The sequence below is a fragment of the Mirounga angustirostris genome, unplaced genomic scaffold (assembly GCF_029215605.1).
Source record: "Mirounga angustirostris isolate CCGP_5_RB_7025 unplaced genomic scaffold, mMirAng1.0.hap1 SCAF_10, whole genome shotgun sequence".
In the NCBI taxonomy this organism is placed as follows: Eukaryota; Metazoa; Chordata; class Mammalia; order Carnivora; family Phocidae; genus Mirounga; species Mirounga angustirostris.
Window position 1 is genome coordinate 90,502,224 of NW_026991718.1, and position 25,496 is coordinate 90,527,719.

Sequence of the window (25,496 nt, forward strand, 5' to 3'; positions counted from 1 at the left end):
GGCAGTCTGGCTCCAGAGTTCACATTCTGAACCTTTCCACTGTCTCTTTATGTTGGTGGGTTCTCCCCTCTAATCAATACTGAAATTAGACCATGTAAGGGCCTTAATGTCAGGAAACTCACCTGGGCTTAGAACTTTAAACTGTTTTTGTGATTTATAATGCTGCTCTAACAGCAATACCCTGTGTTATATAACATATCATTTTACCCATATGTTGGTATAGGTCACACAGGTGTGGGCATGAAGTGAATTTTGGTAGGTACCTCTCTAAGTGGTGTTCTGACCACCCTCCATGCTGTGCAGGGCTTGTCTTCCCTGACGTTCAGAGTGTTAAGTTAGATGAATTATGTAAAGTGCTTAGAAGAAAACTGGACACAGCCTACGCCTTTGGCACATGTAGTCTTGCATATTTCAGTGTTTTTGTCATTGCTTCATTCATTCTTGACAGCTCCACAGTGATGGCCCAGGGCTGGCGGTGCCAACTCAGCTCCACTAGAGGTGTTTCCGGTCCCAACCTCCTCTCAATGAAGCTCCTAATCATGCTTGATCACAGCTTTTTTGGAATCATCACCTCAGGCTTGCCTCCAAAGCTGGGCTGTGGGAAAGAGGTCTGTTAGAAATGACAGAGGAATGGGGAACAACAACACAAAACAAACCCAGACAAAAGACAACAGACTGAACTTTCAGTCTGGCCTGAACGTTTGTCTTCCACCTTATCTGGGTGAGATAACTTTTGGAGAAAGCCAGTAATCTGAAGATACTTGCTGTTTTCTCTTAAGAGAGGGTTAGCATCTTTGCTTTGGGAATGAGAGTGGAGATGCTTTCCAAACCTCAGCGTGAAGAGTTTGCAAATAAGTCTACATCTGAGATTTCAGGTGCGGTGGTCCAGGAGATTGCGCACAAGGGGATTCATCTGCTTCCTGTCTGCGGCTAGTAAATGACGGGTGTTCCTTACATAATGTTTACATTGTCCAGTGCTTATCACCCAGAACCAAGTGCTGGTTCCAGATGTGCTGATGGTGCAGGCTACTTTGCACAAAGCCCTGTGTGGGATAAAAGCACAGTTTATCCCATAGGTTTTGCTTTTTGTCTGAACATATGTTAACACCCCTGAGCACACCCAGCCCAGACCTTGAATGACTGGGTGTTGGTAGGGGTGAAGGTCAGGTGAACAAACGTGGGCTGAGTTGAGAAGTTAATCCTTGCTGCACAGGGGCCAAAGGTGTATACTGCCTACACGTGTATGAGGATGTGTCTGGACAAGGTCTTGTGGCTTAAGAGCCCGCAACACTCAGCCTATTGAGCAATTTTAACAATCATAGAAATGATTTTTCTGTCCAGCACTATCTAAAGCATGGCCATTCCAAAGCTTATTTTGAAAGCTTTTCTCTTCTTACCACAAAGCCACCCAATTCCAAACTCCATTAATAACCAATTTCTAATACAGAGAAGAAGCCAGGCACCTCCAACTCCCTAATTTTGCTCCTTCTTCTGTAAAGTGATTTCTCTTTTGCCAAATCTTACCAGAACTCTTGTGTATTAAATATTCACAGTGATCTAATCATTGCAGAGCCTTTACACTCACAGAAATGGACCTTGAAGAGTGAGTTGATAAATCCAGTGACTACATCCTTGAAGAGAATTACTATATATTGATAGTATTAAATATGAAGAACTGACATAACTATTCCTATCATTCCAGATTCTTATTCCATAGATTACACACACACACACACAAAACCCAAAACTTGCATGTTATTCTGATTCCTAGGAGAACAGATATTCATGGTAGAGAATTTGAAAATATAAAAAAAAAAGTACCAAGAAGTGAAATTAAAATCTCCTGTAACCGCCCTCAGAAAAAGTTGATATTAGCACCATAGAGGTGTTTTCCCTGATGTACATATACAGACTTAAACAATGAAACTGAGTTAGAGCCATACAGCGTGTTCTGTTGTTCAGCCTTAAAACATCTTGCCATATAGTGAATATTTTCTCCTGGCAGACAGAAAGATTATTCTTGAATGCAGATTTTAATGGCTGCCCTGGAATTCAATTGTACGCAGCTCCCAAATGTATTTCATCTAACCCCTGTTGCTGATCATGGTTTCAAAATTTTCACAACTCTAAATAAAACAGCGATAAAATCAGATTTGCATTCACCTCATTATTTTCTTAGAATAAAGTCCTAGAATTAAAATACCTGGGATAGAATGTGTGCACCATGTTCAAGGTTTGGGGATTTGACTTTTCACTGCAGTCCTGAGACATATTGCGGGGTCTCAGGCACAGGCTGTTCCCCTTCTCAATGATTTTCACGCTTGGAAAGGTCATGTTTTGTCTCCTTTTCTATGATATGTTAGGTGTGGCCACAGGAGGAGACATGGGAAAGGCACACACACCTAAAACCTCCAAAGCTGATTATGCTCACAGGTCCTAGAGGGGGGTCATCACATGCCATGCATGATCACAGGGGCAAGCACCGGGAAGCAGGAAATGAGTAGAAGACAGGAGTGAGGGGAAGGTGTTGGCCACCAGTTTCTGTGGGAAAGGCAAGACAGGACAAAGTGTGCAGGATAGGATTGGCAAGTTTGAATAATTTCTGTGGCTCTAACTATTGGGCAGTGTCCAACTGGTTCTGGGATGATAAAGATAGGAATTTTGCCTCCCGGGCTGGGTAGGCCAGCAAGAGGAAGTCTGGCCTGGATTGCTTAGTTTGCAATATCAAAGCCATGCTCGCTGGGCCCTTTAGAATTGGCTAGCCCAGAGAAGGGCAGTCTCTCCCCAGCTGGAAAGTTGTTGTTGTTGTTGTTGTTGTTTTTTTTAAGATGTCAAAACATCACACTGTACAGATAATAAAACCACATACAATTCAGGGAGGTAAAGCAGTAAACCCTCTTCTTATGCTTAAACCTGCTGGACTATGTACAGGGCCATGGGCCTCCCTTCTGTGATATTTCCACATGCAGATTTCACAGGTCTTGAAATGATGGGGTAGATTTTGTAGCTTTTGGCTATTTTAGCTGTCAGTCAACATTTCCTGAGTAGCTGATAAAAAAAGAAAGCACTTGCTCCAAATATACCTCAGGCACTAAGTCTAGAACTGAAATGTCCCTGCTAGTCACACATTAAATGCATTTCTGGTTTGGGATGCCCTGAAGAGGAAGGACTTGAGGAGGGCACACAGGACAGAGTGGTGTGTGAAGGTCACTGAGACACATTTTGCCCATACCTCTTTTGGCCAGGTTTGTCCCTTTTCAGGAGTCCAGTAGCCAGGAAAACCTCTCCCTGCTGCAGAGAACTTCCTTGCTCATGGCAGCATGGACAAGCTGGATCTCAACAATGGAGAAGTCCCAAGGCACCTCTGTCAGAGACCACAGACCACCTGTTGAATGTCCCTCTGGCTTCAGGATAATGACCAAACTTGCTTAACAAGGGGCACATTACGTAGGTTCTGTATGAGCTTGGCATAGTTAACAGGGAGCTGTTTGCAAGGATACTAATCATAGAATAACAATGGTACCAATAGTCGCAGTTAGTTATGAAGCATCTCTTGGCACTAAGCACAACTGGCAGAGTTCCTGAAATATATTGCAGTGTGCTGAGGGGGGTTACACCAAGTCATTTCAAGCAACCTCAAACTCACCATCTTCATGGTGTAGACAGGTAAAGTGACATTTCCATCCCAGAGTTGAGAAAAAGGAGGTGTATAGAAGTTATGTGATTTTTCCAAGATCCTAGAGCCAGAATTTAATGGAAACAGGAATTACTCCCACTTTATTCTAACCTTAACCTAATACTCTTTCCACTATTATGCATTGCTTTGTTTGAAGATGAAATCACATTTGTTTTGTGTTTTTGTTGAGACTGCAAAATCAGCAACAGTTACTGATGACCCTTGGCTGGAGTTTGGGTAACTTGAAAATTGCCCTGCACAGATTTACCCCCAAAGGCTGAAGAGCTTTCTGTCTGAGGTGTCTGCAGAGGATCCTTTTGGGTCTTCATTGGGTAGATGTTGTACAGAGTGACTCCAAGTCTGTTAAGCCAGAAATCAAAATCAGTTTCTTTCTTTCTTCTTTTTTTTGGCTTCTAATGGATTGCTCATTTCAACAACCTTCACAGTCCTTACCTTGTAGGCGTTTGTATTCTGGAGGAATTGCAAAGTTTGTGGTTGAGATTTATATACAAAGAGCCATATCTACCAGCTCCATCCATCCATCCATTCATCCATCCATCCGTCCATCCACCCATCCGTCCATTTATTGTATTTTTGCTATTAGGCAGCTCAAAAATAAATCTTGTATCAATCAGGATAAGCTTGGTTGTGCTACAGTAATTCACTCTTAGTGAACTGAAACAGGAACAAATTGATTTCTCCTGCCTGGAACACTGCTGGTCACCATAGCAGAGAGGAAAGTTCTGAAAGCAATTAAATGCTCTGGCACTTAAATGCTCTAGCTTGAAAGTGGCAGGTGCCATTTCCATCCTAAGTAAGTGTCCAGAGCCAGCTGCATGGAACCATCAGCAGAGGACAAAGAAGGACAGTCCTTTCCTGAACCTGGAGGGCAGGCGCGGTCAGTGTTTGTAGAACAGTGTTGCTGACCACAGAGGGTTTCTAATCATTTGAGGATGTGGTGGTTGCTCACGTTGGTCAAAACAAGAGTTGACCTTTGGTCTGGCGTTGAGGTTAGCATGAGGAACCAAGTGTGGATTTTTAGAAGGTGAATACATATTTTAGGCAAATGTTTGCTAAACCTCACTGTTTGGAAATGGTTTTCCTCTTGCAGCTTAAATTTTTCTTTGCTACCTATTTCAGATGAGGGTGATAGAAAGGGGAGAAACAGAATGGAAAAAAAAAAGCATGCACACACTCAGCTGCAGACCAAACACTCATCCCCAAACCTCCTTCTTTGTCCCTTTTTGGCTTCTGTTCCTTCTTCCTCCTCAGCTCATGGCATTTGCTTCATTCAAGTCATTTTAAACACTTGACTATTTCCTAAGTCTAAAGAAAAATGAAAGTATTAATAGCAGAAAGATTTAAAATCTGCTCTTTTTAAAAAAAAATAAATATTTTGGCTCTTTGTCTTTTGAAAGTCTTGGCTTTACTCTCTATGCCTGCTGCTTTATTTATTTAGACCTAGCCAAGAAAATTCCCCTTCCCCATGAGGTATCTGCAAAATCTGCTGTCCTATGTGCTTGTGAAGGCCAGAGAGAGGGCTGTGGCCCCACAGCCATGTGGCCTCACTGCCGACCGGGCGTTAGTGAAATCCCTCCGAGCCCTTTCCCCGCAGCCAGAGACAACAGCTTTTGGCTGTTTCTGGCAGACACTTACTTTCCTCCGAGCAGGTCGTAAATCTCCCTGCTAGGCTGCCTTCCTCCACTGGGAATGCCGGAAGCACGGTGGCAGCTTGAGGTCTCATGGCTTCCGAGAGTTATGACAAAAACACAACCAAAGGATTGGGGGGCAAGTGACATTTGTCGTCCGCACAATTGTTACCTTAGGTTTCTCACCACCTTGGCTCTCCAGGGGACTTCTACCTGGAAGGTATGTCCAGGAAGTCCCCTGTGACTGTCCCCTCGGCCCAAGCACACAGGTACTAGGCTTCTGAAGAGATACAAGTTGGAGGCAGCTGAAAGTAGAGTTTTGCTTGAGTCCTTGTCACTCATGGTCGTGTAAGACAAGGATGTGGAGTCACACTGCCTCCCGGGACGGCCAAGTCCTACCCTCAGTCTTCTCTGTAGGTCTGGGGACCCATCATCCCCAAGCCTGGGCACCTCCGCCGCCGGCTCCGCCTGGACCACAGTGACTGTGGGACCCAGCCGCCCCCCGATGCAGGTCTGTGCTGACAGCAGCCAGGCCTTGGGCTCTTTCTCCCCTGCCCAGAGGCAGACCCACTGCACAACCTGCCCTCCCCGCCACCTGCCTTGGTGCCCCCAGGGACCGGCCCCTCCACTGCCACCTTGCCCTCTAGACCCTGTGGCTTTTTAACTCTTTCTTTTGTTCTGTCACCTTCTCTGGGGTCTGGCTCCCCCCTCTGATCTCTGCCTCCCCAGGGAAGCTCTGTTCCCTCTGCCTGCAGCAAACATCCTTCCACACGCAGACACAAACATGCACAGCCAGCACACACACCACACACGACTCACACACTCACATCAATACACAGAGATATCACACACACTCAGATCACACTCACCACAGCCCCGCACATACACACACCACACACACACACATCACACACACCACAGCCCCGCACATACACACACCACACACACATCACACACACCACAGCCCCGCACATACACACACCACACACACACTCACATCACACACACCACAGCCCCTCACATACACACACCACACACACTCACATCACACACACCACAGCCCTGCACATACACACACCACACACACTCACATCACACACACCACAGCCCCTCACATACACACACCACACACACTCACATCACACACACCACAGCCCCGCACATACACACACCACACACACACTCACATCACACACACCACAGCCCCTCACATACACACACCACACACACTCACATCACACTCACCACAGCCCCGCACATACACACATCACACACACACTCACCTCACACACACCACAGCCCCTCACATACACACACCACACACACTCACATCACACTCACCACAGCCCCGCACATACACACACCACACACACTCACATCACACACACCACAGCCCCGCACATACACACACCACACACACTCACATCACACTCACCACAGCCCCGCACATACACACATCACACACACACTCACCTCACACACACCACAGCCCCTCACATACACACACCACACACACTCACATCACACTCACCACAGCCCCGCACATACACACACCACACACACTCACATCACACACACCACAGCCCCTCACATACACACACCACACACACTCACATCACACTCACCACAGCCCCGCACATACACACATCACACACACACTCACCTCACACACACCACAGCCCCTCACATACACACACCACACACACTCACATCACACTCACCACAGCCCCGCACATACACACACCACACACACTCACATCACACACACCACAGCCCCGCACATACACACACCACACACACTCACATCACACACACCACAGCCCCGCACATACAGACATCACACACACACTCACCTCACACACACCACAGCCCCTCACATACACACACCACACACACTCACATCACACTCACCACAGCCCCGCACATACACACACCACACACACTCACATCACACACACCACAGCCCCGCACATACACACACCACACACACTCACATCACACACACCACAGCCCCGCACATACAGACACCACACACACACTCACCTCACACACACCACAGCCCCGCACATACACACATCACACACACACTCACCTCACACACACCACAGCCCCGCACATACACACACCACACACACACTCACATCACACACACCACAGCCCCGCACATACACACCTCACACACACCACAGCCCCGCACATACACACACCACACACACTCACATCACACACACCACAGCCCCGCACATACACACACCACACACACTCACATCACACACACCACAGCCCCTCACATACACACACCACACACACACTCACATCACACACACCACAGCCCCGCACATACACACACCACACACACTCACATCACACACACCACAGCCCCGCACATACACACACCACACACACACTCACATCACACACACCACAGCCCCTCACATACACACACCACACACACACTCACATCACACACACCACAGCCCCTCACATACACACACCACACACACACTCACATCACACACACTACACAAAGACCGCATTCACACACACATCACACACACCATACTCTGCCCCACAAATACACATACCACACAAATACACACTCATCATACACTCTCCCCCTCCACACACCACACACACGCCACACAAACACAGACATGACACACAAACATACACCATGGACACCACACACACGAACCCTCTCACCCCACACACCTGGAGCACCCGGGCAGGCAGTCTGCAGATGGAGATACGTGGAGCCAGAACCGGAAGGATGCCAAGAGATCACCCGTTTGTGTGTGGTCTCTGGCTGCGGGGGAGGGAAGGGGTGGTAAGAGCAGGCGGCAGTGATTTTCTGTCCTGCCTGATCCCCTGGGCACTTCTCGCTGCCCCTCGGCCTGAGGCTTCCAGGCACCACTGGCACCTGCTCAGCCTGCCCAGGACCAGGGACCCTCGGCCAGAGGGACAGGAATCAGTGGCTGAAAGCCCACTATTCCATGTCCTCATGCATCCCTTTGGAGATGTTTTTACCTCCTTCCTTGGAAGGTCCTGGCAAGACTGGGTCCACTTGCCCCCCGGGGCCACCGTCTCACACTGTGCCCTGCATTGGCTTTCCTTCTTCCCTTGACCCCTGGGGCCAACCCCCAAGTGCATGTGTGCTCCCCAGTCCTCGTGTCAGGGCAAGCCCGGCAGAGCGCACACGGCTCTGGCAGCTGGTCTGTAGCCTCTCGGGCTCTTTCAGGGGTGGCTCCCATCTCCCTCCACACCAGGTCCTGTCCCTGACCCCTTATCCTAGGGGCTTCAGCTCTGTCCCTGGTGCAGGGACTGAAGTGTAAGCCACAAAAGCAGATATGCTGGAGCCCTCAGAATGTGACCTCAGTTGCTCTAGGATATTTAGAGAGGCAACCAGTCATAATGAGGTCACTAGGGTGGGCCCTAATCCCGAGAGGGTCATCATACAAGAGGAGAAATCTGTTCACAGGGACAGATGTGGAGGGAAGACAATGTGAAGAGGCCCAGGGAGAAGACAGCACCTGGTCGTTTGCCTGTCTCGACCTGGAGCATCAGGCTACACAATGTCTTCATTCTGAGCCTGGAGGTGCTCAGAAAAGCCTCTCCTAGTGACTGGTGATTCACAGTATTACGTGCAGATGGAACGCAAGCCCCCCACTTCCCTTGCTCACCTGAGACCCTGTGGGGTGCGGTGGAGAGCAACCCTGAGCCTTCTCTAGTTCTGGAGGTGAGAGGGGCTGGAGAGGAGGTGCAGTCCAGGCCCATCGCACTGTGGGCTTCAGGCAAGTGACCCTGGCTGTTCCTTAGTCTCTCCCCTGTGAAATGTAAAATGTAATTCTCGCTTTCCTGACCGCGATCCAAGACAGCACCGAAAGCCCCTCTGAGGAGGGAAAGTGATAGCCAGGGAAGTCACATTGTTGTCCCATAGGGCAGGGCTGGTCAAAATTCCAGAAGCTCTTGGACCCTCTTGGGGGCCTGCTGGGGTGAAAGGGCATGGGTTTTGAGGCCACAGAGAGTTCAAACTGCAGACCCCCTGCTTCCCAGCTTTGTAACTCACCTGAACAATGGGGGATGGATGACAACCACTGAGTTCCTGTGCGAGCCCTTGGTGCCCTGGGGGCAATCTGTAAATGTCATCATCAATATCCTGAAAACCACAGTGGCTGCTAGTGGTCTGGGCATGAAGCAAAGGTAGTCATAAGAACAGAAAAGAAAACCTGCTGAGCCACAGAGGGTCCAGGGGAAATAAGTTAGAAACTTCAGGAAAGCACCGGGACTTAGCCAAAAATGTCTTTGGGGGAAAAAGAAATCAGGCCTTCGGTGAATACCTATTCTTCACTTTGGCCAGGAAGGCACAAGAAGACTTGCTCCCTGATGTTTCTTTATTGGGGGGTGGGGGATGGTCTTACCTCCTGCAGTAGAAGTGACCTCAGGATGCAGGAGGGGAGGGCATGTGGCCCACCCTGCTGGGCCCAGCCTCAGAGACAACTGAGGATTTTAACCAACCTCCTGAGCTGGGCCTTGGGTGACTGAACTCAGGTAGAATCTTTTCTCCCTCTTTTCTTTTTTCCTTTAACAAACACATAGGTGACCGCTTATCTGGGCTGGTGTGGTCTGGGAAAGAGCCGCATCTGTCCTTCTCTGAGAACAAGGAGGCTGTCCTCAGTCACCCTCAGGATGGACTCTGCAAACTAAAGCATCTCTTGTCCAGAAAAGGGGAAGGGACTGCCCTGGTGCCATGTCTCATGGGTGCCGTGGAGCTCTCGCCGTTCCCGGGCAGGGCCTGGTCTGGGTCTCCTGGGGTGCGCTGGCCTTCTGGGTGGCTCTCAGCAGGACAGTCCTTCAAACCCCACCGGATGCAGGGACGGGAGCCACAGCACTCGGTGTGTGGTCCAGGACTTGGAGAGAGAGACCTAGGAGAGGGGCTGGCGGTGAGGAGAAGGCCACTCCACAGTCCCACGCACGGTCTGCCCTGCAGCTGCCACGGTCCAGTGTTTTCTTCTGACCCTCACTGTGACCTTGCTGTTCCCTTGGAAAGGTTTGTCCAGGCAGCTGCCAATATCCAGGATGGAGACTCTGGGGACAACATCTCGAAAGCAGCCCACATGAGTTTTAGCTAGAAATAAAAAAAGGATAACATTCAAAAGACAAAGCAGTTCCCTGTTCTTGGCTTGTTACTGTTCCTATTGCTGTGCTCTCAGTGGGGCTCAGGACTGGTCGCCTCCAAGAGGGTTTTGGCCCTGTCAGCACCTGTGTCCTTGTAGAGAGTCCACACAGCTCACAGGGGTCCTTTCTTCCTCACCGGGGCCATTTGCCCAGGTCCTCTGCTTCTCTTGGCTGTGGGAAGGGTCTTTAGAGAGGACAGCTTCGGGTGTGTGCAATGACAAATTTAAGCCCAAAGCCCAACAGCCATCATGGAGCTCTTGCTCTGTGCCACAAGCATGTTTCCTGTGGAACAGACTCTTCTCCCAGGGAGGCCTGGGTTCATTACCAACATCCACCACAGCTCTGGTCAAAGCACAGATGTGGTTCCATGCCCATAGGTGGTGATGGTGCTATGAGGGCCTTCCTGGAAGACTTGATGGCAGAGCTGGGTTTTGAGGGGTGAATAGGAGTCTGGGGTAACAGAAGTGTGGGAATGGAGAAGGTAGACATTCCAGGCAGGCCATAAGCATGTTCAATGACATGAGACAGGCCAGTGTGTTTAGGAAACAGAGCATCTCAGAATGTCAGAGGGCTCATTGTGAACGGGCAGATGGGTCTGAGTGAGAATACACTAGGGCTGCCTGATCATCTTCTCTGTACATGACCTCTTCAGCCATATAACTTGTACTCCTAGAGCCCTCCTGCTGGCTCCTCGCTGGAGACCTCTGTGTCCAGCCACCCCATCGTACTCACAGTAGGTTAAACCCTCTGCCCTCTCCTGACCAGGTAAACGTACCCATCAGCATAGCCACATCCCCCCTACATTTCAAACAGAATTCTGAATCAGCCTGTACTTGCTGGGGGTGTCAGGATCTCTCACCTGAGTAATTTCACTTGATTCTCAAATTCTTCTCTGAGAAATGGGTTTGCTGAGCCCCATGTCCAGGCGACAAAATGGAGGCTCGAGGATCATGACTTGTTTCAAGTCAAAGAGCCAGGAAGTGTAAGCTGGATCTTGCCACCGGGTTCGAGAAAAGGTCCACCACCAACAACCCCCTACAACCCCACGCACACCCACAGGTATTGTAGCGCCCACAGATGGTCACTGTAGGTGACAGGTATCTTCCCTGCAAGATATGGGCCCTGCAAGTCCAAGTTCAAAGGGCTGTGATCTGGTGATGGTCATGGCTGATGTCTCCTGGGTGCCGAACACTCTATATGCCTTCTCTGGTCACCCCTTGGGAGCCGATGATGTGCGGGCTTATTTCCCAGCTCTTCAGGTGAGAAAGCTGAGGCTGGGCCCAGGTAAGCGACTCATCCAAGTGCCCAAGTCTGCCAGGCGAGGACAGGAAAGCCATGTTTGCTCAGGGTTCTCCTGCCTTGTGGGTCCAGCACTGCAACCTCAAGAGGGGGCAATAAGCTGCTGGATCCTGCCTTTGTTTCTCCCGAGCAGAAGGGAGAGGAAGAGGACAGCCTTTGCCTGCCAGTGCTCCTGTGCTCTTCAGCACCAACAGGAGCCGGCCATTAGATGCGCTCTGGCTGGGAGAAAACACAAACGCAGGACCTGTGATTGATGTCAGGTTGCTAAGGAAAGAAGAGCTTCCAGCCTGGGGCACAGAGGGGACTCACCCATTCTGTCCCCTCTTGTAGTTCTTCCTCCTCAGGGCTGCTGGACATAGGAGATGACACTGCTGCAGGCTTCAAGGAACCCCAGTCCTCCCTGGACCCCCTCACCTTGCTCATCTCATCAGCCCTGCACACATCTTATCAGACAATTTGGGTGCAATGACCAAATGGTGTGGATAGCATAATGATTGACCTTGATTAGTAGTGGGACTTTGGAAACGTTGGCTTTGCATGTGTGAAAGTGCTTGCTACTTGGCATTCTGTTTTCAAATTTAAAAATGACATTTGTGGCTGGTGGCCCCATGGAGGCCATGGAGGCCACCTCCTTACTTTCACAGTTGAGGAGACAAGCTTAGAGAAGGCACACTATTTGCCCACTGTGATCTGGGAACCTACCCTGTGATAAAGGCGTGCATGCTGGAAGCATCGCTGAGCCTTGCTCCTTCAGCACCCTGACCAGAAAGCAGACTGAGGAAGTGGGTGACTGACAGATGAAAAAACGATGTTCCTGTGGCTCCCAGGAAAGGAGAATGTGCCAAATACAGGGACAGCCCAGAACTTTGTAGCAGGAGAAAGTCCTCAGTAGGATCAGGAAGAACGTGCAGGTTGGGTTCTCAGGGAGGCAGACCCTGGGGCAGGTCGAATCTTAAGCATGCTCCTGGGATTCCATCCCCCCTGCGCCCCAGAAGAGATAAGAAGGACACAGGGTGGGGCTGAAGAGAAGAGGCCCTGTGACACCATCTGGCCAGACACCCCAGCACACCCTGTGGGGAGCTCTGAGACTGGGATTACCCTTCGGAGTTGTCCTAGGAGGGACACGTGTCCCCAGATCTTGGGTTACATTACTCAGTCTTTGGATGCCTCCCTCAAGGAAGGGGGCATGACTGGGTGAGGTGGCTCTCTGCAGCTGAGACAAATCCCCAGGGAGCTGACCATGCAGCTGAGGGCTCTGGAGCTAAGGGTACACCCTTAATTCCTGAAGGCAGCTGAGGGTTACATTTCAGCATCCTCTGCACACCACCCCTGAGACATCAGCCTCTCTCAAGATTTGAATCATGCCTGGCAGGAATCTGAAACCATCTGTCTTTCTGCAGATACCATTGCAGCCTCCCCAGCCATCATTCCTTGTCAGCATCACCCAGTTTTCCCAGCCAGAGTCAGAGAATTTTGCATAGACACTCCATCAACTGACATCCTCAAGGGTGACTATGTGCCTGGTTCTACTGGGGAAGTTGAGGCAGCTGGGCCGGGGAGAAAGAGGCCAGTCAGGCTAAGAGCAGCTGTCTCTGGTGTAATTAGAACTGCACAGTGTCCTTCTGCATGCCTCTGCTCCAACCCAGGTAGCAACAGGAACACAGTATACCACACAGAGATGGTCCCATGGGCAGCTCTCAGGTGCAGGCACAGATTACTCCTCAGCTGAAGCTCGTCCAGCTCCAACATTGGTCCCAGGACTATCCTGTGGGGACAAGAGAAAGTCTGGTTCATTTTTTGTGTGTAATAGTCTTCTGATTCCATCTGGTTTTGTTATCAGGGTCTATAAGGTGGGAGCATGCTAGAGAGGTAGCTAGAGGCTCATCATGGGGCCTTGTGGACCTTGGATTCCTGAAATTTTTCCCCTCTAGGTGTGATAGGAAACCACTGGGTGTTCCTTCTTTTTTGCTTTTACCTTTGTTACTCAAGTGCGATGTGCATCCAGAAAAGTGCACAAATTAGTAGGTGTGTAGATAGCTTTGGGGAGTATTGCCATCTCAAGATACTAAGTCTTCTAATCCATGAACATGGGGTATCTTTTCATTTGTTTAGATCTATTTTAATTTCTTTCAGCAATCCTGTAGTTTTCAGTGTACAAATTTTTGTACCTCCTTGGTTAAATTTATCCCCAAGTATTTTATTCTTTTTGATGCTGTGGTAAATATAATTGTTTTCTTAATGTAATTTTCTGGTTGTTTATTGATATTGTATGGAAATACAACTGATTTCTATGTGTTGATCTTGAATCCTGTAATTTTGCTGAGTGTGTTTATTGCCTCTAGTAGTCTTTTTTTGTGGATTCTTCTGGGTTTCCTATATATCAGATCATGTTATCTGTGAATATTAATGATCTTACTTCTTTATTTTTAATTTGGATACTATTATGGGCTAATTTTGTTCCCCCCAGATTCATATGTTGAGACCTAAACTCTAATACCTCAGAATGTGACTGTATTTGGAGATAGACTTTGTGGAGGTAATTAAGGTGAAATGAGGCCATGTGGATAGGCCCCATTCCAATCTGACTGGGGTCCTTATAATAAGAGAATATTTGGATGCAGGATGTGTGTGCAGAGAGGGACAGCCATGTGAAGAGGGTGGCCATCTGTAAGCCATGGAGAGAGACCTCAGGAGAAACCAAACCTGCCAACACCTGATCTCAGACTTTCAGCCTTTGGAACTATGAAAAAATAAACTTCTGTTGTTTACACCCCCCAGCCTGTGGTATTCTGTATGGCAGCACTAACAAACTAATACAGACACCTTTGTTTTAATAACAGTGATCTTCCAGAAAATTGTTGCATCTGCTTCATGATCTTTGCTGGGTCACAACCGAGGTCTTTTTGGGGACTGTCTGCAGAGTTGAGGCCCTGACTAGGATTTTCTGACAAAGAGTTGCAGATCTTATACTCATGTGGGGAGAAGAACTTATTCTGGTGTATCGGTTTTCCTGGCAAGGCTGGCTAGGTCGGGCAACATCCCAAAGAAACAGAGGTCTCTCCTGTTTTCCTTCCTTGGTCCCCAAGCCAAGACCATCCTTGCCATTTTAGGACAGCTTTGCCCTCCCCTTCTCCTTTGGCCTTTACCACCCTCTACCCAAGATGGGTGTGGGCAAGTTAATTTGATGGCAAGGCTCATTGTCCTCTTCTTTTCAGTGATTATGTTGTTCCCCCTTCTCTCTGTCACTGTCTGGTCTCGGTGTTGACTTTCATCAGAGGGGTGACTGTATCCTCTCTGTGGTTCCCCAAACACTAGGCCCTCTGCCTCACCCTCTCTCATGCCAGACAGTTGGGCCCCATGCAGCCCCAGCTTTGACCAACCCACCTCCTAGTGACATGGAACATAAGACCCAGGAGGAGGGTGGGTATCCCACCCTTTTTACCTCTTCTGGACCTCCTATAACAACTCCCCATGTCCCCCAGTGGGCCACTGAGCTATGACTCCAGTGCCATTTCCCTTCTTGCAAAATGGGAATAAAATCATGATCCACCTACTCTTTGTGGTGGTCAGTCTAAGAGGTTATAAATGCAACATGAAGAAATGGCAGCTCAGGGAAAATGCCTTCTCCAGACAATATCACCTTCAAAGGTCATTCCATTTGGAATTGTGCAACCACCTTCTAGCATGGAGAAAAATTCTCCAGAATAACCAATAAGGCCATTCATTGGTGCAAGAAATAGGAAAGGCCTCTGCATGTAAGTCTGAAGCCTGAAGTGTTCTCAGCTTCTGCTGCATTTCCCTTTAGACCAAGTCAGACCTCAATTTGTTGTTTATCCATCCATGGCTCAATTTTATGACCATGATGCTTCTCCCCTTCAGACTTGGGTTTGAATCCTGGCTCTCTCACCACTGAGGTGAGAGACTATAAGAGCTGTGTCCACTTGAATGTTGCCTCAGTTTCCTCTTCTGTAAAATGGGGTTGCTAATCCCTGTTTCATGGTGTTATCATGAAGATGAAATGAAGGAGTGGTTCTAAGTACTGGATCTAGAATGTCGCAGGAGATTCATTCTAAGATAATAATAAAGTATTTATGTACAGGAAAGTTCATAGAAAGTGGTTTATTACAGGGAATAATAGAAAACAATCTAGGTGTTTAGGACTAGGGGAGTCAGTAAATCCACTGAGACCCAGGAGACCCATTACAGGACAGCAGGATATGGTCCCTACAAAAGATGATGTAGGTATACTTTCAGTGACATGGAAGGGTGGTCACAATAGAGTGCAAATTGTTAAAATACAGATTATGGCACTTTTCTTTAGAATAGTCTTTGGCAATGGGGCCATATTAGTTGTATCAGTCAGCATCTTCCCACCCACAACTGTTTCAGGGAGCTTCCCTTTGCCCATGTCCTCATGGTCAGGCTTGGGCCAGGGACCCTGTCCTAGCCATGTTCATCAGACCAGGAGTGGTTAGTTGAGCAAAGCTGAGCAACCAGATTATTTCTTTTGAGAAGAATCTTGGAAAGCAGACAGAGTGCTGAGCACAAGCATTTTGGAGGTGACCCCCGCCCCGGGGGTGTGGAGCAGGGAGGATGGTGGGTCAGGAGCCAATAAGGGAAGCTGTTCTATAGGAGGCCAACTGGACTAGGAGGAGGTAGGGTGGAAAGACCTGCAGCCTCAGGGAACGAGAGTGAAGGAGATGGAGAGTCTGAGAGTCACCACGGAGGCCTTGTCACTGTCATGGAGCTCAGCTGCACCCTGCCCCCTTGCCATTGAGAGGTGTCTCTCTGGGGGTGGTCAGTTTGCCATCATCATGCGTGGTCCTGGGCCTCCGGGCAGAGAAAGAAAGTAGAGCCCACAGTAAGTATTGAGAGAAGCCTGAGGATAAGAAATAGAACCTTCCACATGCCATACAGTAAATGGGGGTCAGTGCCTGTCTCTATGCCCCCACCCTCACCAGGTCAGGGCATACAGACTGGCTTCCAGCTACCAGGTTTGTGGTCTCTCTGCCTTCAGCTCACTTAGTCCATGGAAATCTGCTGGTGTACAGGACAAAAATGCTGGAGAATTAACATTTCCCACCCCTAGCAACAGACCTCAACCAATGACTCATGGGGGTGGGTGTAGAAATACCCAAGCTCCCTTGCTCCTTGGGGGGTGGGGTAACTCAGGATTGCATGTCTACTCTGGGTCCTAAACTTCCAAGAAGGATAGAGCCTCAGTTGCCCTCAGTGGTGACCTGCTTGCCAGTACACCCTTTGTGGGCTCCCTTCTCTTTCTGGCCTCACTTCCCCACTCCTCCACTCCTGTATCTTGGGATCAGATAATCTACTCACACCCACATCCTCGTCTTGGGTCTGCTTCTGGGAGGACCCAAACTGGAGCATATCACCAAGTTTGGTTTTCTCTGCCCCTTCTTGCATCCTAGACTTGTCATTTTGCAGCTGACATGGGGTGTGGGGGGGTGTTATGGACTGAATATTTGCATCCTCCCACCCCTCCGAATTCATATATTGAAACATATTCCTCCAAGGGGATGGCATCAGAAGGTGGGGCTTTTGGAAGGTGCTGAGCTCATGAGGGTGGAGCCCTCACGAATAGGATTAGTGCCCTCATAAAAGAGACCCCAGAGAGTTCCCTTACCTTCCCCTCATGGGTGGCCCAATGAAAAGATGATGATCAACCAACAAGCAACAGAGTCCTCACCATACACCAAATCTGCCGGCACCTGGATTTTGCACTTCCAGCTTTCAGAACCGTGAGGAATATATTTCTGTTTTTTTAAATGGTTTTCCTTTTTATGTAATCAAAGACTGGTGGATAAACATAAATACAGCACAGTTACTTCAGATCATTCTTCATATTGTATACACACAGACCGATGAATGTAATCTGAAAGAAACCTGCAGTCGGCAATGAAACGCATACTTTTCCTTCCCTCGCTCAAAAAAATTTAAAAACACACAAATTTAGAATCTCATCAGCACACACTCTCTTGTGACAAATGATTCAGACATAAATAGTGGGTGCAAAGAAACTATATACTAACATATGTAGAACCTTTGTTAATGAAAACCCAGAAGCAGCTGTAAGGATGAAGATACATTCAGTGACTGATAACTAGTTGCGTCCTGAGGGGCGCCATCGACAGAGATCGTGCTGCAGAGAAAAGCTATGTTACACACACAATGAGAAAATGAACTGCAAGATCGATGCATTCATGTTTAATACTGGAAAAATCACGGCCCTCCAAAATTTCTCCACGTTTGTTATAAAAGCCCTCTGCACTCAACTAAAATTAAAATGATCTTAAAAGGATAATACTTGTAAAGTTACTTAAGTCTTTTCAGCCACAGAAACTGCAATGGATATAAATGTTCAGAGTCATTTTCAAAACAAAAACAAAAATCTATTCTTCTGATGACATGCATGATTAAAAGGTCTAGGCAAGATACATTGCTCTACATTCCCAATGACTAGGAAAAAAAACCTCAAGTCGATTTTTAGTTTGCAGATGGTCAAAGGATTTTGTATTCCAGCAGGAGTTCAAATCTTCTGGACCTTTTCACCAACAACTACTGGATGTTCTTTTCTGATTTTCTCAGCAACATCAGCTTTGTAACTGTAAAAGCAATTGTGTACATCGGAGTAATGGTGTACCTCACAGTAAACATTTCCACACTGGCATTCAAACCCAGTAAGTCCCACTTTCTTCCTGCACATGAAACAGCAATTCTTTTTTTGTTTTGGTTTTTCAGGAGACTTGCTTTGCTCTTCAGATGGCTGTGCCGTGTCTGACATGGAAGCTTGCAGGTCTTCTGTTTCAGGTCCTGCTTTGTCCACAGATGTACTGTCCACTTGGGAAGATGCTACAGATTCTGATAAAGTGGCTGATTTGATACAGGGCTTGGCTGCACAGATGAAGAGGTGGGGTCTAGCGGTGACCGAGCATCCGGGACACTGCCGTCTGTGCACTGGACGGGTAAACATTCAGACAGACTACTGACAGGAGCTGCAGGGGGGCTTATTCTGCCATTACTACTATTCTGTCTTTGAAGATGTTCTCTATAGCACGCTGCACACATGCCATTTGTACGAGGGTTTGCATAAAATCCGCAGCCAGTGGAACAAAGCACAGGCATTTGGCTGTGATTAGTTTCTTGAGCCATGTTCCTCTGTTGCACACCCGGTGGCAGCCCTCCCTGCCACGCGCTGCCCGCCGCTGCCGGTCACCGCCGGAGAGTGGGGACAGGTGAGGCTGCCGAACCCCTGCTCCCTCCATCCTGCCGCCGTGGCCGCCGCCCAATGTATTTCTGTTGTTTAAAATCCACTCAGTCCCTGTGACCCTGCAGCCCAAACAGACTAGGGTGGGTTTGTCACCTTTGGCTGTCTGAGGTCATTGACAGTCACCATCTTCCGCTCTGACTCCCGGGTCTTAGGGGCACTTCTTGTGGTTTAGAGACTCAAAGATCAGGTTCTTTCGCAACAAAGAGCTTCTCACCTTCGTCGCACCACAGCCATGTGGTTGAGTCTGTCACTCCAGAGGGAAGCCGCTTGTCTGGCTGGAGTGGCTCCCACAGTGGCGCGGGGAGAGGTTGCCCTCGGCGTCCTCTGCTCAGATAAAAAGGGATTTCAGCTAGGTGCTGCCAAGAGTTATGCACGGGGGCAGGGGGCGGCCTAAATGTATTAGCGAAGTTGTCTGCTGAGTAACGGAATTGCTGAAATAATTTGCCGCATTAAACAAACACGGGAATGCAAAATACAAAACCAAACCAAACCAGACAAAACCTCCCTTCAACCTGCCGTGCACCCAACGACTGCTTGTTTGCCTTCTCTACAGTACGGCTACGAAACGGCCGTGGACTGGGAAAATTCTGTTTGTGGAGACAGGACATCCTGCAGGGGTTATTCCTCAGGGTGAAGGGTTAAGTTGTCCCCTGCACGTCGGCACATTCACACTCCAGATGTCAAGATGCAATTTTGTTTGTCTTTGCTGGGGAGACTCAAGGCTATCTAGTGATGTCAGATGTTTTCTGCTTGCATTTCTCAATTAGCATTTTCTAAAATAAAATTTCTTTTTTTTTAAGATTTTATTTATTTAGCTATTTAAGAGAGAGAGAGAGACAGAGAGTACAAGCAGGGGGGAGAGGCAGGGGGAGAGGGAGAGGGAGAAGCAGACTCCCCGCTGAGCTGGGAGCTCGATGTGGGGCTCGATCCCAGGACCTGGAGATTGTGACCTGAGCCGAAGGCAGATGCTTAACCCTCTGAGCTACCCAGGGGCCCCTCTAAAATAAAATTTCTAAAGAAAGCAAAACTGAGAACACTGGAGATGCGGCAGAAATCACACGGGATCCTGCTCACTGACTCTACATTTTCTAGGCCACTCAACCTTCCCGCTTCCCTCACTATGGTTCACCTGGCGGTGTCCTGCCCACTTCTTGGCGGGCTCTGTCTGACTTTCCACCAGCATGGGGTCATTCCTGTCCCCGCTGGCCCTTCCCAGGGCCGTGAGAAGCTGTGCCACTCACAGCTCCAGGTGGCTGCAAATGGGGGACTCACCCCAAGAGCAGCTCTCCCCCAAGGCCTGAGGGAGCTGGTCATCACATGCCCTGCAACCTGGCCTTTGGCTGGGATAGCGCTGAGGCATGTGATTTGCAGTCTCTAGAGTTTCTCTAGGCAGTAAGCTCATCGCCCACCTAATGCCGCATTGGCTTGCTGCTGCCTATTCACCGGTTACCTTCTTCACAGTTCTTGACTGAGATTTGGGGGAACCCAAACCAAGGCACACTGCCCCGAATTAGTTTTCTAAAGCAAGTCTGACCGTGTTATGCCCAGGATCAAACACCTCGAGCATTTTCCCACCACTGCCAGAAAAAGAAAAAAGCCCTTTGTTTGGTGCTAAGACCTTTCTTCATCTGTCCTCAAGCTTCCTTACCAACCTCACCTGTGCCCTCCACCCTCGAACCCCTGCAGGTGCCTCTAGAGCTGCACCTGCTCCAGCCTGCTCCTGTATTCTTGCACAACCTCTTTGTCAAGAATGAATGCTGTTGGCCTCGTTGCCCCAGATCAGATGGCATCTCCTTGAGCAGCCTCCCTTGATTTCCCCAAAGTTCCTGTTGGCTCCTCTCTGCTTCCACGACTTTCAGTGTGACCCTCTATACAGCTCATGCGCATATGATGCTGTGTTCCTGGGCTCGAGGTGAGTCCCCTCCACCAATGATGAGTGTCCTGTCCCCTGGGACACAGTCTTATTCGTCCTATAGCTCCAGAGATGACCAAAAGGGCTGGCTCTCAAAAGTATTTTATTTTTACCAAAGAATAAGCAATGCGTGGATTTGTGTCTTATTCTCCCTGGAGTTCTGGGGGCGGGGGGGGCTTTGTACAATGTAACTCAAACCCTGCCATCACATGCTTGGACGTGACTTATCAGCTCACTGACACGTCACCAGCACCTATGACTGATGCTGTGACCTGGCCTCTGCCCAGCTCTCCGAAGGCACTTCCCTTCTTCACTCAGTCACACTGACCTTTACTGTCCTTTGCACATACTGGCCTCATCAGGCTGCCCTCTCTACCCAGGAGGCCCTGCCCAGAGACTTACCAGCTGGCTTCACCCTAACGATAGGTCGGATGTCACTCTTTCCCTGGCCGCCCTGCCTAAGGAGGCTCACCCTTCGACAGGCACAGAACCCTATTTGGTGTGAGCACCGGAGCCCAACTTCTTCCTTGGTTAGTTGTCTGCTCGTTTGCTGTCTGAATCCCCCACTGGGGCATAAGCCCCATGAGTGCGGGGACTTTATCAGTGATCTCTGTTTCTCTATCCCTGACATCTACCCAGTGCTGGCCTGACACACGGAGCAACGATTACCTCCTGAATGGATATTGGTTTCCAATTCTCGAAGCATTCCATGCATCCAGAGATAAAACAGCCACATGGACATAAATACTACACTCAGGTCTCATTGTCTGGCATCCTTAGGTTATGAGTGAAATTTTCCACACTGTTGAAGTTTAGACATTGAAAAAGTAAAGTGCAGTTTCCAGACATTGTTCTAAAATATATTAAACACAGACTTCTCGGTCTTCAGGAAATAAGTGTACCACACAAATGTCAACCTTTTCCTGAGCCATCCCTTTCAAGCACATGGCTCTCTCCTGCACTGGGGCATGGCTTGTCACGGACTGGAAAAGGGCTGGTCCTGATCCACCCAGGTATCAGTGACAACCAGTGCGAGGGTGCTGGAGGTCGGAGGTCCCCGGGGGCTCCTGAAGCCAGAGCTGAGGGCCAGCCATTCGGCTGGGGTGCCAAACGAGTTGCTGCTGAAACAGCTTCCGCGGGCGTGGGCACATTCTAGCAACTGCCTGGAGCGCCTCCTCCCAGAGCGCGTGACTCACGGTCCCCACCCGCCCACCCCCACAGGGGACAAGTGCCCCCGGCCCCACTCCCACCCCTGAAGTTTTCTCCTTGCTGGGAAGGCCACCTCAGGTTTGTTCTGATGAGAAGTTTCATACCTCTTTCTCCTCAAAGACTGAGTGCTGCAAAAGCAGTTGAAAAATAAATAGAAAAAGCTCCTCTTTGAGGCTGCACACAGCAGTGAAGAGAGACGCAGAGAGATGGGAAGGCCTGGGATGGGGTGCGAAAGGAGATCTGAATAGGGGTAAACAGGGAGATAAGGGAGGGGGACACAAGAAGGGAGGTGCAGGCTGGGACGGGCCACTTTGCCAAAGAGTCAAAAGGGACAAAACATGACCCGCAGTCACCCAAGCATTTTGGTCAAGTGGGATGGATAAAGGAAAAATATTTATCAGATATTTCAGGAATGTGTGCTCTTTCTCACAGTTGATAGCTTTCCCTGGAAAATGTCCCACGTGGACAGAATTGGCAGGGGCAGAACACAGAGCAGCCAATGTGCGACCACCAGGGCATGGCCCAGAGGATAGCCTTGCGGCCGCCGCCTACAAAAAGAGGTGGCCTTCCCTCACCCTGAACCAACCAAAGGTGATCGGCAAGGGAGACATTTCCGGAAAGGCAAAGTGCACGGCCCCGAGCCCGTGCCAGCCACTCGCTGTGAATGGGCGTGAGAGCCAGCCATGGCTTGGCACCATGCAGGGGTTCTGCTTATCAGCTGCCAGACCGGTTCTCCAGGACGAGTTTTGGAACTGATGGGCTCGTGCTTTCTTTCCCTCCACTTCTTACTGTTCTGCGAGGCTCCAGAGAGTGAGGGGGAGAAGCAAGCAGACTCTTGGTCCTGTTGAATGCATGGGGGAGATGTCTAGACCCTGGGGTCTCCAGTGGCCACGAGGGCCATAACCGGCTAGAGTTCCTGTTCCTGCTTGCCCCTTGCTGCCACTGCCTAGCCTACCGGTGCCACCCAGCCCAGGCTAGAGGAAACTTTCGGGGACTCCAGGGCACGCTCTTAAACCTTGGTACTTATCAGAATCATCTGCATGAAATCCAGATGCCCAGGGGTCCCGGAATCAGCATCTTGTGAAGCTTGTGGGTGATTCTGGTGTGCAGACAGGCCGTGACTCACAGCTTTGTAGGAAAGAAGGAACTGAAAGTGCCTTTCTGACTTAGTTTCTGGGTCCCATTCACGTCACCTCCCTGGTGTTTCTCGAAGTCCACCTGCCCGTGTCCATCCTCATCCAGGGCCAGCGGCTCTCCCAGGCTGTGGCAGGACCTTCCTCTTTGGTGTCCCAGCTCTGCTCTGTCCCTTTCCCCAGGCTTTTTTTCTTTTTTAAGATTTATTTATTTTAGAGAGAAAGAGAGAGTGTGTGCACACAAGTGGGGGAAGGGGCAGAGAGAGGGCGAGAGAATCTCAAGCAGACTCCCTGCTGAGCATGGACCCTGACACAGGGTTTGATCTCAGCACCCTGAGATCCCAACCTGAGCTGAAATCAAGAGTCCGATGCTTAACTAACTGAGCCACCCAGGCGCCCGTCCCTTCCCCTAGTTTTAATACACTTGCTTTCAGGCCAAAGACCAAGATGCCAAGAATGTCCTCCAGGGCTCTGGCCTCCTTTGCAGCCTCCTTCTCCTTAATGCCCTCCAGCCATGGGGCTTTTCCTTTCAGTTCCTCAGTTGTGCAGACTTCATCCTACTCAGGGGTTTGCACATGCTGATCCCTCTTCTAAACACTCCATTCCCCACCCTAGATCATTCCTCCCGAGGATAGCAATATAGCACCTCTTCCTCTGAGAAGCCTTCCCTGACCACCATCCCTCCACCACTCAACATGAGATGTACTCCCCGTCATGGGTCTTGTCACCTTTTTCACTTTGTGTGCTTGCATGTGCAGGTGTGTACAAGTGTCCATATGCACGTGTGCATGCCCATGCGTGTGTATGTGGTTGTAGGACGATTTGACCCAGCGTCAGCCCCCTGGCTCAGCCACCAGCTCCACACAGTGGAGAGCCAATGCAGTGCCTGTTTGCCTGCTGATGCACCCCCAGCACTTTGCAGGGAGCCTCTCCCACAATAGGTGCTCCACAGATTTGTGTTAACTGAAGAACGGATTCTCATACCTGATCCGGCGAGAAGACGCTCACAGACGTGCCTCCCCATTTGTGAACCACTCCTTCTGATCTCTCTGGTCTCCTGTTCCCAGGTTGGACCTGTCCTGCTGCCTGTCGGACTCTAACAGATGTGGCTTTCAGCTGAGGCCTGGGGTGGTGTGAAGTGTCACTGCTGCCCCCTCCCAGTGTTGGCCTGTTTTCCAGTGAAGGTCCTGCCCTCACCACGGTCGTGGGGCTCCCCTTGGGACCGGCTGTCAGGTGTGTGGCCTCTTCTGATGTCCAACCTGGATTCAGCCTTTATCCTTGAAGCCTGTATTTACTTTTTGGAAACTGCCATATATAATTGGGTGTCAGACGGCTGGGAAAATGTCGGCTGTTTGGTCATAAAGGATCGGTGCAGCTTTTCTACTGAGGTTTGTAAACGGGTGCAGAGGTAACTCCAAAGTGAAGAGACAGAGGGTATGTGAGTGATTCCCCTTCGGCTGGCCCACCCTGTCCCCTCCGCAGCCCTGCAGAAGGACCTGACCAAGACTCAGCGGGTTCTGAACCCAGTGTGTCAGCCCAGGCTGCCTCCTCCTCCTTGCCTTGCAGACCTGTTCCTACAGAGTGTTCCAGACTTCCCCTGGCCTATTTCCCAGGGCTCTGCAAGGTCTGGCCAGCAGAGGGCACGGTCCCCTACATTCTGGAGGCAGGAGGACAAGAGCAGCCTTGGGGGCCTCTGCGGCTCCAACTTCACCCTTTCCAAGCTATAGGGAGCCACAGAGGGGCCTGGTGGGAGCTCAAGGAGGCATGGGTGTCCCTGAGGGAATTTCACAGAGGTGGCCGTTCCCCAGATGGAGGTCCCCCAGCAGAGCTCTCCCAAGCTGGGTGCACAGATGCCCCCTCTGCCCTCAGTCCTGGCCCAGGCCCAGGCTCCTCTGTGCCAGGAACAGACCATTGTCCTAGACTGGGGTCTCCCCAAGGGGGGGGCAGCCGGGAGAACTCAAGAAGAGACCCCTGATCTGCTCTCCGTGTTTGCCTTGGGCTGGGCAGGGTGAGAGGCAGCAGCTCAGGCGATTTCACGTTCATGTGGACAAATGCTACCGAGTACCTTACGACACGCCAGCCACAGTGATAAGCACTGGGTGAACCAAAACGTGAAGGCTCAGCCCTCGTGCCCTGTGCTGTCCGGTGGGGAAGA

At 49.8% G+C, this 25,496-nt stretch overlaps 1 pseudogene; it reads right to left on the reverse strand.

The window, feature by feature from the left end:
• Positions 1-18,021: 18,021 nt before the first annotated feature.
• Positions 18,022-19,476, reverse strand: LOC123850540 (AN1-type zinc finger protein 6-like; annotated as a pseudogene).
• Between the last annotated feature and the right edge of the window lie 6,020 nt (positions 19,477-25,496).